The sequence below is a fragment of the Haemaphysalis longicornis genome, unplaced genomic scaffold (genome assembly GCF_048455015.1).
Source record: "Haemaphysalis longicornis isolate Haplotype H1 unplaced genomic scaffold, Haemaphysalis longicornis Haplotype H1 scaffold_5, whole genome shotgun sequence".
NCBI classification, from domain to species: Eukaryota; Metazoa; Arthropoda; class Arachnida; order Ixodida; family Ixodidae; genus Haemaphysalis; species Haemaphysalis longicornis.
Genome location: NW_027526385.1, coordinates 47,042,929 through 47,055,081, shown reverse-complemented (window position 1 = coordinate 47,055,081; position 12,153 = coordinate 47,042,929). Strand labels below are relative to the sequence as shown.

Here is a 12,153-nt window from a genome sequence, read left to right as displayed (position 1 = left end):
GCGAAATCCTTAATAAAACGTCGAAAATAGGAACAAAGGCCCAAAAAACTTCTGAGGTCTTTCAACGAACGTGGTGTGACGAAGCCTCGAACTGCTGAGATCTTTTGCGGGTCGGGCCGAATACCGTCCTTGTCGACGAGAAACCCCAGCACGATTGCTTGACGTTCTGCGAAATGACACTTCTTTGAATTCAAAACCAACCCTGCTTTTTGAATCCTGTCGAGAACAATTCTAAGGCGTTGGTTATGCTCGCTAAACGGCGTGCCATAGATTATGATGTCGTCCAAATAGCACATACATATCTCCCATTTAAGGCCGCGCAAAATGGTGTCCATAAACCTTTCAAACGTCGCAGGCGCATTGCAAAGCCCAAAAGGCATGACGTTGAATTCGAATAGGCCGTTTATTGTGCTGGCGCAAGCTACCCATGATGTTATTTTGGGTATAGATTTCCTACGCGACAGCGGAGCTACGCTCGACTGTGGTACTGGCGAGATTTCTTTCCGGAGTGAAATTCTACCCAGCACCTCCACCAATTGACACGGTCGTAGGGAATGAGATGGGCTTTATTAAAGATGGGGGGGCCAGTGCGCAGGGAATCCGCAGGCGGGGAGCGGTGAGCACAGAGCGAGTAGCGCGCAGCACCAACGTCTTCCTCCTCTTTACCACTCGCGGCCGGTCAGTTCGTTTTTCGTCGTCTTCTCTGCAAGTTTCGTTTCTTCCGTTTCCCTCGTAACAATATATATATATCTATATATATTGGTCGGGTTTCTTCTTCAATGGGCCCGTTCAGCGTACAGCATAGTGAGGGAGTTGAACCCCCGAAGAAGAACGGTCCCCCTTTCGAAACTGTTGGGTAATAAATAATCTCAGAAACTAGAGAAACGCTATCGCCTCCCTTACTATGCTATATATATATATTGTCACGGAACACCTCTGTGGACAATGCCCCACAGCGCCATAACCCGTCACCGAAGACGACGAAGAGGATGCGGCTCGCCCGAGCGATCATGGCCGCTTGTAAATAGATTGCATCGCTCTGCGGCAACATCTTGTAAATACATCACTTCATCCTCGCCCATGGTTCGCCTCATCATTGTCCTGCCGCCACGTAACATTTTGGTGGATGGTGCGGGTTCCAGTCCCATCCCGGCCCCGAGCTTCACCCCGTCTCGGCTCATGAAGCAGTCTCATCCTGGCTCCTGAAAAGCGTCGGCCCGCCCCAGCCCCGGTGATCCACGGACGCGACATTCCCCAGCCTCGTGTCCCCTGCCCATGTCCCGCCGAGACCAGACGAACTGACCAGCCACGACCAGACGTATAGCCGACGACGTCCCCCCGCCCAGATCTCCGGCGCTTCTCCGAAAGCTTTGGACGCTGCCTCGTGGGTTCGGCGGTGGTCACAGCTGTTCCGGGGCGGTGCTCATCGTGACCATCACCATCATCAGTGGCGGCAAGGACTTCATTGTACATGTTCTCATCGCTTTGCTATCCGCTTCGCCACCCTGTCTTTGCCCTGGCCTCGACCGGGGCGGTCGTCCTTCGCCGGGGGGGGGGGGGGTGATGTCACGGAACACCTCTGTGGACAATGCCCCACAGCGCCATAACCCGTCACCGAAGACGACGAAGAGGATGCGGCTCGCCCGAGCGATCATGGCCGCTTGTAAATAGATTGCATCGCTCTGCGGCAACATCTTGTAAATACATCACTTCATCGTCGCCCATGGTTCGCCTCATCATTGTCCTGCCGCCACGTAACAATATCTATATTGTAACAGAGATAGTGAACTGAGACCGAGGCTGACTTTCACGTGGCGTCAATCCCCCGCTAGGTCAATGTGCGAAGCTCAGTAATCCGAGCAGCCCCATCGAGAACGTTCTTGCTGCGTGCTGCGAGACCTGCGCGTGCACTCCCGAGCAAGCGTGGCCTCTGGTACAACCAGCCCCTGTTACCATGCTCTGGACGCCTGCTAATAAACCCCATATTATTTTGGTGGAGGGCGTAGTCTTTGCACGGTCCCCGGCCTGGAACTACGAAGCAAGCGAGTGCTCCCTCCCGTCTCATGAGGAATAGATCACGAAATGACGTCGCTGCAGCCTGCACCCATCATCTGCACACGGTCACTGCGCCAACGTGACCCCCCCAGTTTCACCGGCAGCGACGACATCGATGCGGAAGATTGGTTATCGACATACGAAAGGGTGAGCGTTCACAACCGCTGGGGTGACATTGCCAAAATCAACAACGTCCTTTTCTCCCTGGATAAATTAGCTAAGTCGTGGCCTTTTCTCCCTGGATAAATTAGCTGAGTCGTGGTTTCATAACAATGAACCCAAGATGCAGACTTGGTAGGCCTTTAAGACGAGGTTCCAGGCAGCGTTTGGTCTCCCCGCTTTACGCAAGCTTCGCACCTAACAACGCCTGGGCGTACGAGCCAAACAGGACACAGTTACACGAGTTACATCAAGGATATTGTAGACCTTTGCAATGCCGGACCCTGCGATGCCAGAAGAGTTCGCCTTTCAGTTGCTGCTAAACAAGAACCCACAGACTGTGGACCAAATCATTACATGAAGCCTGAGCTACGATGAACTGTGCAAGCAGCGTGTCGTTACTCGCCAGCGCACGTCGCCCAATGAAGAGTGCTCATGGGGATGCCTTTCATCTCTCACGATCCCTTATCACCTTTCTTCTCTTCTACCGTGAATTAACGAGTTCGTGCGCGCAGAAATAGCTCGACAGCTGGCTCTGCTTCCCAGTGTTCACGAGCCTGTGCCTTCGCCTTCGCTGCCTTCGACTGTACACCGCGTAATCCGGGAGCAACTCGCCGAGGCGCTTTCTGCGGTTCGCCCCCATGGTAGCGGCTATCGCGCCACCACTGGCACCCCGTCCGAACCTTAAGTGACAGTGCCCCTCGAACCATCGGTGGCAGGGCCCATCGCACCACCAGTGACAATGGCGGCGCCCCCCACCATTCCTGGAGCGCTCCCCTTAAGTTACGCATCGGTCGTCCGGAAACTGTAGCCCGGTGCTTTCCAAGCGTACCAGTATGTGAGAAACCAGCAGGCGACGCCTTGCCCTCGGCTACCACCTCAACCGCTGAACCCCTGGCGAACACCAGACAACCGCCCTATCTGTTACGCGTGCTGCATGCCCGGATTCGTCCTCTGCCGACCATCCGCCCTTTTCCAGCCGTCGCTCCTCTTCCCCGCGTCACCGTTCGCCGTCCCCCATGCGTCCCCTCCAGAATCCGACCTCTGAGGGAAACTAACGGCTCCAGTACCCGAGGCAAGAACTGCAGCCCCATCGAACTTCCGAAGTCCTCCTCTCTCACCCGCCAATGTTATAGACGTGACTGTTGCAGGTGTCGCCGCCCACGCGCCTATTGATACCGGTGTTGAGTGAACGACTACGCCGCTCAATACGTAAAGTTATGACGCCTCTCTCAGACCTTACCCTTCGGACTGCGAGCGCGGAAGAGATTAAACCGTTGGCCATGTGTACCACTCGGGTTCTCGTCGAAGACGTCACATACGACATGCAATGCATTGTTCTCCCACCATGTTCCCACGACATCATCCTCGGCTTGGACTTTCTATCCAGACATCACGCCATAATCGATTGCGCACGTTTGCAAGTTGAACTTCTACCATTCTACGAGCCGCCGCCGAACGAGTTGTCGACCAAGTTAACAGTTCCCGAAAATACGGACATTCCCCTGAGATCTTCCGTCATAGTGCCAGTTTTGTGCAATGTGAACAACACGACTGTGGTTTTCACGCATTCCAGGTCCTTCCTCTCGCGCAAATGTCAGTATTTACCCTCTGCTGTCATCAACGTCCAGTCCCGTTGCAGCTTAATCGTCATCTGTAACCCATCTTCTTGCCCGACTACCTTGTTCCATGGGGAATGTCTAGGGTTGTGGAAGCCATTGACCCTTCTCATGTGAACGGTGTGCCCGATGAACCATCGCTCCTCACTGTCAGCACACTTAGTCCTGCGCACCCGTCAAGCCCGGATCCGTTCCTGCAGTCTGTCCACAAGGGCCCTAACTTGGAGCAACGCGACAAGCTCATCGCCCTCCTCCAGAGTTTTCGCGACCCATTTGATTGCGTGCAATTCACCCCGGGATGCACGTCGGCCGTTTCACATGAAATAGACACCGGCTCCCACGCCCCACTGCGGCAGAGACCATACCGTGTGTCACCTGCGTAGCGCCGCGTGATCGGCGAGCAAGTGTCCGATATGCTTACCCGTACAGTCATCGGACCCTCTACGAGTCCGTGGGCCTCTCCCGTAGTTCTTGTCAAAAAGACGGGTCGAATCAGTTCTGTGTGGATTATCGCCGCCTCAATAAGATTACACGCAGGGACGTTTATCCGCTACCCCGTATCGATGACGCTCTTGACTGCCTACAGGGTGCCGAGTTTTTCTCCTCCTTCGACCTGCGGTCTCGTTACTGGTAAGTGCCCATGGCTGATGCCGATCGCTCAAAAACAGCGTTCGTTACACTTGACGGTCTTTATGAATTTAGCGTGATGCCGTTCGGGCTTTGTTATGCTCCAGTCGGGCAGGCATCGTTGACCTTGCCGATGAGTCACGGCTTGATGGCGTAGCAGCGGGTGTGGCCGGAGGGTTTAACCTCCAGGTGAATCGGGACCCGCGCTCTCTCGCCCAGCGCGTCACCAGCTCCAGGCACGGTCAGCCCGCGGGTTGTCGTGATCAACGGCGGAGTGCTCACGGACCCAGCTGCGGTTGCGACCCAGGTTCTCACCCGAACACGATCAGAGGGCCACGCTCTCCAGCCCAGCGCGTCACAGGCGTCCACTCATCAACGGCCCGATTCTATTTTCGGCACGCCCTCGTTGCAGCTGCGCGCTCGGTCTCCTCTTCCTCGTCGCTTACCGGCACTTCCTCACAATCGGCTAATGTTCGTACTTTCGCCAATTCGTCCGAACTTTTGCCACCATCATCGCCCCTTTAACGCAGCTCCTCAGCGGACACAACGAACGTCTCCAGTTGTCGCCTGCTTGTGGCACCGCAATTGTGACTATGAGGCGACTGCTTAAGACGCCCCCAATACTGCGCCATTTTGACCCGATTGCAAATACTGAAGTGCACACTGATGCGAGTGGTGTCGGTCTTGGCACCGTGCTTGCTCAGCGGAAAGCTGACTTCCACGAATACGTCGCCGCACACGCCAGCCGCACTCTGACGAAGGCGGACGGAATTATTCCGTAACAGAGAAAGAATGTTTGGCGATAATTTCGGCAATCAACATGTTTCGCCCTTACCGCCGCGGTCGTTCATTCAATGTCGTCACGGACCACCACGACATTCGCTGGCTGTCTTCACTCAAAGACCCTTCCGGGAGACTCGTTCGTTGGGCACTTCGCCTGCAGGAGCACGAAATTCGAGTCTTATACCGGTCCGGACGCAGACACACGGATGCTGATGCCCTGTCCAGATCACCCGTGGGGTCGGACGATGACAGTTCATATACGCCAGATAGTGCCGTGGCATCCCTAGACTCCCTTGACATGGCTGAGGAACAGCGTAAAGATCCGTGTATGCCTCTGTCTGTCAATATTTCTCGAGTGCGTCAACAGTTGCGGCCTCTCGTGTGCTGCCCCGCCGGAATTCGCACTGCGCCCTTCGGGACGAACTTCTTTACCACCCCAACTATTCATCTGAGGGCCGGAAGTGGTTACTCTTCGTCCCTGGCCATCTGCGCTCTAATCACGCGCACGCTGGGGTGCTCAAAACGTACCAGCGGTTGCGTTTGCGCTATTACTGTCATAGAATGTACACGTTTGTAACCAAGTACATCCGCTCGTGTACAGATTGCCAGCGTCGCAAGTCTCCCCGTCAACACCCAACTGGCCCGCTGCAGCCGCTACCATGTCCGGCCCGCCCTTTCGACCATGTCGGCATCGACATATATGGTCCGCTCACCACCACGACTACAGGCAACCGATGGATTATCGTCACGGTTGACCACCTCACGAGGTATGCAGAAACAGCCGCACTACCCACTGTCACCACCCGCGACGTCGCATCGTTCCTCCTTCAACTTTTTATAGTTCGCCATAGAGCTCCGAGAGAATTATTGAGGGACAGGGGACGCGTCTCCTTGTATGACGTTGTGGGGGCGCTGCCGACAGAATGCCAAGTCGTTCTTAGAACGAGCTCCTCCTATCACCCACGAACTAACGAGCTGACTGAGCGCTTCAACCGTACATTAGGTGACATTTCAATGTACGCTTCTCCCGACTATTCCAACTGGGATTAAATCCTGCCTTTCGTCACTTACGCCTACAATACGGCGACGCAGACAATCACGGGCTTCTCGCCATTCTTTTTATTATACAGACGTGAGGTATCGTGTACATGGGACACTATACTTCCATACCACCCGTAAGCGTCAGAGTCTGCACCAGAATCGGAAATCGCCAAGCATGCGGAAGAGTGCCGCCAACTGGCGAGATCGTTCATGACTGCAGACCAAGGACGTCAGAAGTCCCGCCGCAACGCTTCCAGAAGTGCTCCTACATACCCTGCTGGCTACCTTGTTTGGCTTTGGACACCGTGCAATACCCCCGGCCTTTCTAGCAAACTACAAGCTAAATTCGAGGGACCCTACCGAGTCGTAGAGCGAACTTCCCCCGTGGATTACGTCGTTGAGCCGGTCACTCCTCCTACAGATCGCCGTCGCCGTGGCCACAGAGGCTGTCATGTTCAGCGCCTTAAGCCGTATTACGACCCGCTCGTCCTCGCCTCTCCTTGAGTCGCCGAGGATGGCTCCTTTTGTCACCGGGGGTAATTGTAACAGACATAGTGGCCGTTAGAAGGCGCGCCAGTGCGGCCAAAGGGGTGTGGGCTCAACTGAGACCGAGGCTGACTTTTACGTTGCGACAATCCCCTTGGGTCTATGTGCAAAGCTCAGGCATCGGAGTAGCCCCATCGAGAACGCGCTTGCTGCGAGACCTGCGCGTGCTCTCCCGAGCTAGCTTGGCCTCCGGTACAACCAGCCCCTGTTACCACGCTCTGGGCGCCTGCTAAATAAATATATATATATATATATATATATATATATATATATATATATATATATATATAGTAAGGCAATGAGGGGCTCGTTGAGGAAATACAGAAATATAGGTCGGCAGTCTACAACGCCAAAGGAGGCATAGGGGTGTTGTTAGGGTCTATTTTTTACTATGGTTAATGAAGTTAAGATTTTTTTTAATATAAGGAAGAAAGAAAGAAAGAAAAACACGCACCCAGAGTGGGGACCGAACCCACGCCTTTCGATTAGATCTCGAATGCCTTACCAATTCGGCTATCTGGGCGACTGATACACTTCTAGTAAATATAAATAGCCTAGAAAGAGAAGGAGAACACAGTCGCCCAGATAGCGGAATTGGTAAGGCATTCGAGATCTAATCGAAAGGCGTGGGTTCGGTCCCCACTCTGGGCGCGTGTTTTTCTTTCTTTCTTTCTTCCTTATATTTAAAAAAATCTTAACTTCATTAACCGTAGTAAAAAATAGAGCCTAACAACACCCCTATGCCTCCTTTGGCGTTGTGGACTGCCGACCTATGTTTCTGTATTTCCTCAACGAGCCCCTCATTTCCTTACTATATTATTCTTCGAAAGCCTAGCGAGGGTCTCGGTTCTGGCAGCCTTGATGCCTAGGTAGCATAAGAGGCTTCCCGCCAGTTACCCACTCATGACAGGCTGTAGACGTTTGAGTCACGCCCCGGGGGTTGAAAAGAAGGTCCCCTTCTCCCCGTGTAGTCAGAGTGGCGCTGGCTACCACCCTCAAGCGTCAGATACACTTTTAGTAAATTAAATAGCCCAGAAAGTGAAGGAGAACACAGTCGCCCAGATAGCCGAATTGGCAAGGCATTCGAGATCTAATCGACAGGCGTGGGTTCGGTCCCCACTCTGGGCGCGTGTATTTCTTTCTTTCTTTCTTCCTTATATTTAAAAAAATCTTAACTTCATTAACCGTAGTAAAAAATAGAGCCTAACAACACCCCTATGCCTCCTTTGGCGTTGCAGACTGCCGATCTATGTTTCTGTATTTCCTCAACGAGCCCCTCATTTCCTTACTATTGTAGCGCCACCATCATCATCTTCGTAAGCGCCACCATCATCATCAACAGATTGGTCAGCTGGCTCGGAGGGACACGCGACACTCGGCACCCGGCACCCCTGGGGAACGGCACTCTCGTTCTACTCACTTGATTCCGATCATGGCGCAGCCAGCGCAACCGCAATAAAAGTGGGCTCGGCCGCTCCGCCTCATCGGCCGCCTACAATTTGGTGACCTGGACAAGCGGCTTCGCCATGGCTTCGAAACGCTGCTTCCCCAGCCACAACGCGGACGACGGCACGCGAAGAACGTTCCCCGCTCTCCCAGACCTTCCCTTGCTGATCCAGTTTGACTCCATCTCAAACCACGCGGCATGGTTCGTCATCCTGGAGAGCCATTTTTATGTACATGACATCTGCTCCCCGGAAATCGGGTACCTCGTGACATTACAGAAGCTACCTGCTGACCTCGTGGAGCAGATCCAGCTGCCGGCCCCAGGCCCCAGTGCGTATGACGAATTAAAAGGCACTGTCCTCAACCACTACGGCATGAAAACCCGGCAGACGACAATCCTAACAGAACCTGGAGCCGTTACCACCCCCAGTACTCCTCCGACACCGCCCTCGGCCCATGCACCCGAACCCTCACTAGGTGACGGGTCTGCTATCATGGGCGCGTATCTCGGCCTCCCAGACCTCAGTGGCCTTCCGGACTTCTACACCCCTCGCTGCGACATATGGTTTGTTCAGCTCGAGAGCCACTTTGTCATCAACGACGTAAGGAGCCAGCCGCTGCGCTATCACCTCGCAGCGACACGGCTACCTGACGGGCTCCTCGCGCAGCTCCGGCTCCCGCCACCTGGCCCACAGACCTACGACGACTTGAAGAAGGCTGTTCTGAAGCACTATGGCGTCTCAGACAGCATATCTCAGTACTACAGTGATGGCTGTGATGACACGACCACCTGCGTCACGCCGGTGCCGACGCCATCCTCTACACCACCACACCTTCCAACGCCTACTGTGCATACCACTTCGCCGCAGTGTTCAGTCTCGCCTTGCCAGAAAACGCCAGCGCCGGCTACGCCTGGCAGCACTACAGAGTCGGCCTTTAGCTTAGTGGAATCTGCGCAACACCACGCCGCAGCGCCACAGGTTGTTGCGTCGGCTTCACCGACCCCAGCAAGTGTCGACTGCTTTGCCGCTCGTGGCTGCGAAACTGCTCTGCACGGCACGATTGAGAGCGATCTTTATGAGCGCTGTACTCCCGGTGTACGACAGCCGTCTTCCTCGCCTCAGGTGGAAGAGGCTCCAGCAGCCAATGACAGATCGAGGACTCCGGGAGTCGAAGCTACCTTCGAAGCACATCAGCTTCCTCTTCACAATCTTCACACCCTGGCTACGATGGCGGTACCGGAGCAAAGATTACGGGACGCCCCTCCCAACAACCGTCGTCGAAAGAGGTATCCCATGACCCCATGCAATCAAGAGACGCGTCAAAAGCTGGACCCCAGACGTCGGCACATTTCATGCTCCAGGACAGTGTTAGGTAGACGCAGTAACCGGAGCGCAGCCGTCTGTCTTCAAATCAAATTAACGAAACCAGCTTGCAGGATGGGGATCCGACATCATTGGAGTTCAAGCGCAGCTCATCAATGCAAGGCTCCGCTCTGCCACCTCCCACCGCTGTTGCGAAAGCAGCCCAGACAGCGACGAAGCCACAGAGCCCACACCGGGGCTCAGTCAACCCCTCACTCCGGTCGTCATTCTGCTGCACCATGCTCAGCCACTTCACACCCCGCAACGCGTCCACGGCCGCACTCCCAGCCTCGACCACCAGAGGTTGCCCCTTACCCGGACGCTACCTCGCCGACGACCAGGACCATGCCATTTACTCAAACCCGGCCCCTAAACCACTGACTGCCCACGGACTCTCTATAGCTACGGACAAACATTACATGTGCCTGTGAACTGCGACAAGTGCTTCTCCTACTGCCCCCCCCCCCCCCGCTTTAACTTACAGTGCTGCACAAAACAACACCAAGATCAGTTTTCTCTGTCGCGCTGCGCGCTAGGGGGGAGCCCTGTAGCGCCACCATCATCATCTTCGTAAGCGCCACCATCATCATCAACAGATTGGTCAGCTGGCTCGGAGGGACACGCGACACTCGGCACCCGGCACCCCTGGGGAACGGCACTCTCGTTCTACTCGCTTGATTCCGATCATGGCGCAGCCAGCGCAACCGCAATAAACGTGGGCTCGGCCGCTCCGCCTCATCGGCCGCCTACACTATATTATTCTGTGAAAGCCTAGCGAGGGTCTCAGTTCTGGCAGCCTTGATGTCTAGGTAGCATAAGATGGCTTCCCGCCAGTTACCCACTCATGACAGGCTGTAGACGTTTGAGTCACGCCCCGGGGGTTGAAAAGAAGGTCCCCTACTCCCCGTGTAGTCAGAGTGGCGCTGGCTACCACCCTCAAGCGTCAGATACACTTCTAGTAAATATAAATAGCCCAGAATGTGAAGGAGAACACAGTCGCTGAGATAGCCGAATTGGTAAGGCATTCGAGATCTAATCGAAAGGCGTGGGTTCGGTCCCCACTCTAGGCGCGTGTTTTTCTTTCTTTCTTTCTTCCTTATATTAAAAAAAATCTTAACTTCATTAACCGTAGTAAAAAATAGAGCCTAACAACACCCCTATGCTTTTTGGCGTTGTAGACTGCCGACCTATGTTTCTGTATATATATATATATATATATATATATATATATATATATGACAGAAATAAGAATTGGCAGTCAAGAAGACCTCGGAAAGCAAAGGGGATGATGTAGTAGCTCAAGATAAATAATTTGGAAAATAAGAAAGTGGAGAAAAAATGCCCGCAAGGTGGGATCCGAACCCAGGACCTCCAGAATACGGGTCTGGTGCGATAACCACTACGCTACCGGCGGGGCTGCTTTAGCCTCCACTTTCTGGGGTATTTATGTACAGGTGTTTTTGTTTCCTGCGCTTGGGGGTGGTATTTTTTCTCCACTTTTTTATTTTCCAAATTCTATATCTTGAGCTACTACATCCTCCCCTTTGCTTTCCGAGGTCTTGTTGACTGCCAATTCTTGTTTCTGTCTTCTTTTCAACGAGCCCCTCATTTCCTATATTGATTCACTACATGCATAGCGAGGGCCTCTGTTCTGGCAGTCTTGGTGCCATATGAAGCTTAATAGGGTTCAATGCTGGTCGACCACTCTTGACATGTCGTAGACATTCGAGTCACGGCACGGGGGTTAAAAAGAAGGTACCCTTCACCCCGAGTAGTCAGAGTGGCGCTGGCTACCACCCCCAAGTACAGTAAACAAAAAATACCTTAACATAAATACCCCATAAAGTGGAGGAGAAAATCGCCCCGCCGGTAACGTAGTGGTTATCGCCCCAGACCGGTATTCTGGAGGTCGTGGGTTCGGAACCCACCTGGCGGGCATTTTTTCTCGACTTTCTATTTTCCAAAATCTTTATCTTGAGCTACTACATCCTCCCCTTTGCTTTCCGAAGTCTTCTTGACTGCAAATTCTTATTTCTGTCTTATTTTCAACGAGCCCCTCATTTCCTATACTGATTCACTACATGCATAGCGAGGGCCTCTGTTCTGGCAGTCTTGGTGCCATATGACGTTTAAGAGGGTTCAATGCTGGTCGACCACTCTTGACATGTCGTAGACATTCGAGTCACGGCACGGGGGTTAAAAAGAAGGTACCCTTCACCCCGAGTAGTCAGAGTGGCGCTGGCTACAACCCCCAAGTACAGTAAACAAAAAATACCTTAACAGAAATACCCCAGAAAGTGGAGGAGAAAATCGCCCTGCCGGTAACGTAGTGGTTATCGCCCCAGACCGGTATTCTGGAGGTCGTGGGTTCGGATCCCACCTGGCGGGCATTTTTTCTCGACTTTCTTATTTTCCAAAATCTTTATCTTGAGCTACTACATCCTCCCCTTTGCTTTCCGAAGTCTTCTTGACTGCAAATTCTTATTTCTGTCTTCTTTTCAACGAGCCCCTCA

General features: G+C 53.5%; 1 non-coding gene across 1 annotated transcript; it reads right to left on the bottom strand.

Moving 5' to 3' along the window:
- Positions 1-10,981: 10,981 nt before the first annotated feature.
- Trnat-cgu (transfer RNA threonine (anticodon CGU)) lies at positions 10,982-11,054 on the bottom strand. Its single transcript has one exon. It is a non-coding gene; the product is annotated as a tRNA-Thr (tRNA).
- Positions 11,055-12,153: the final 1,099 nt, after the last annotated feature.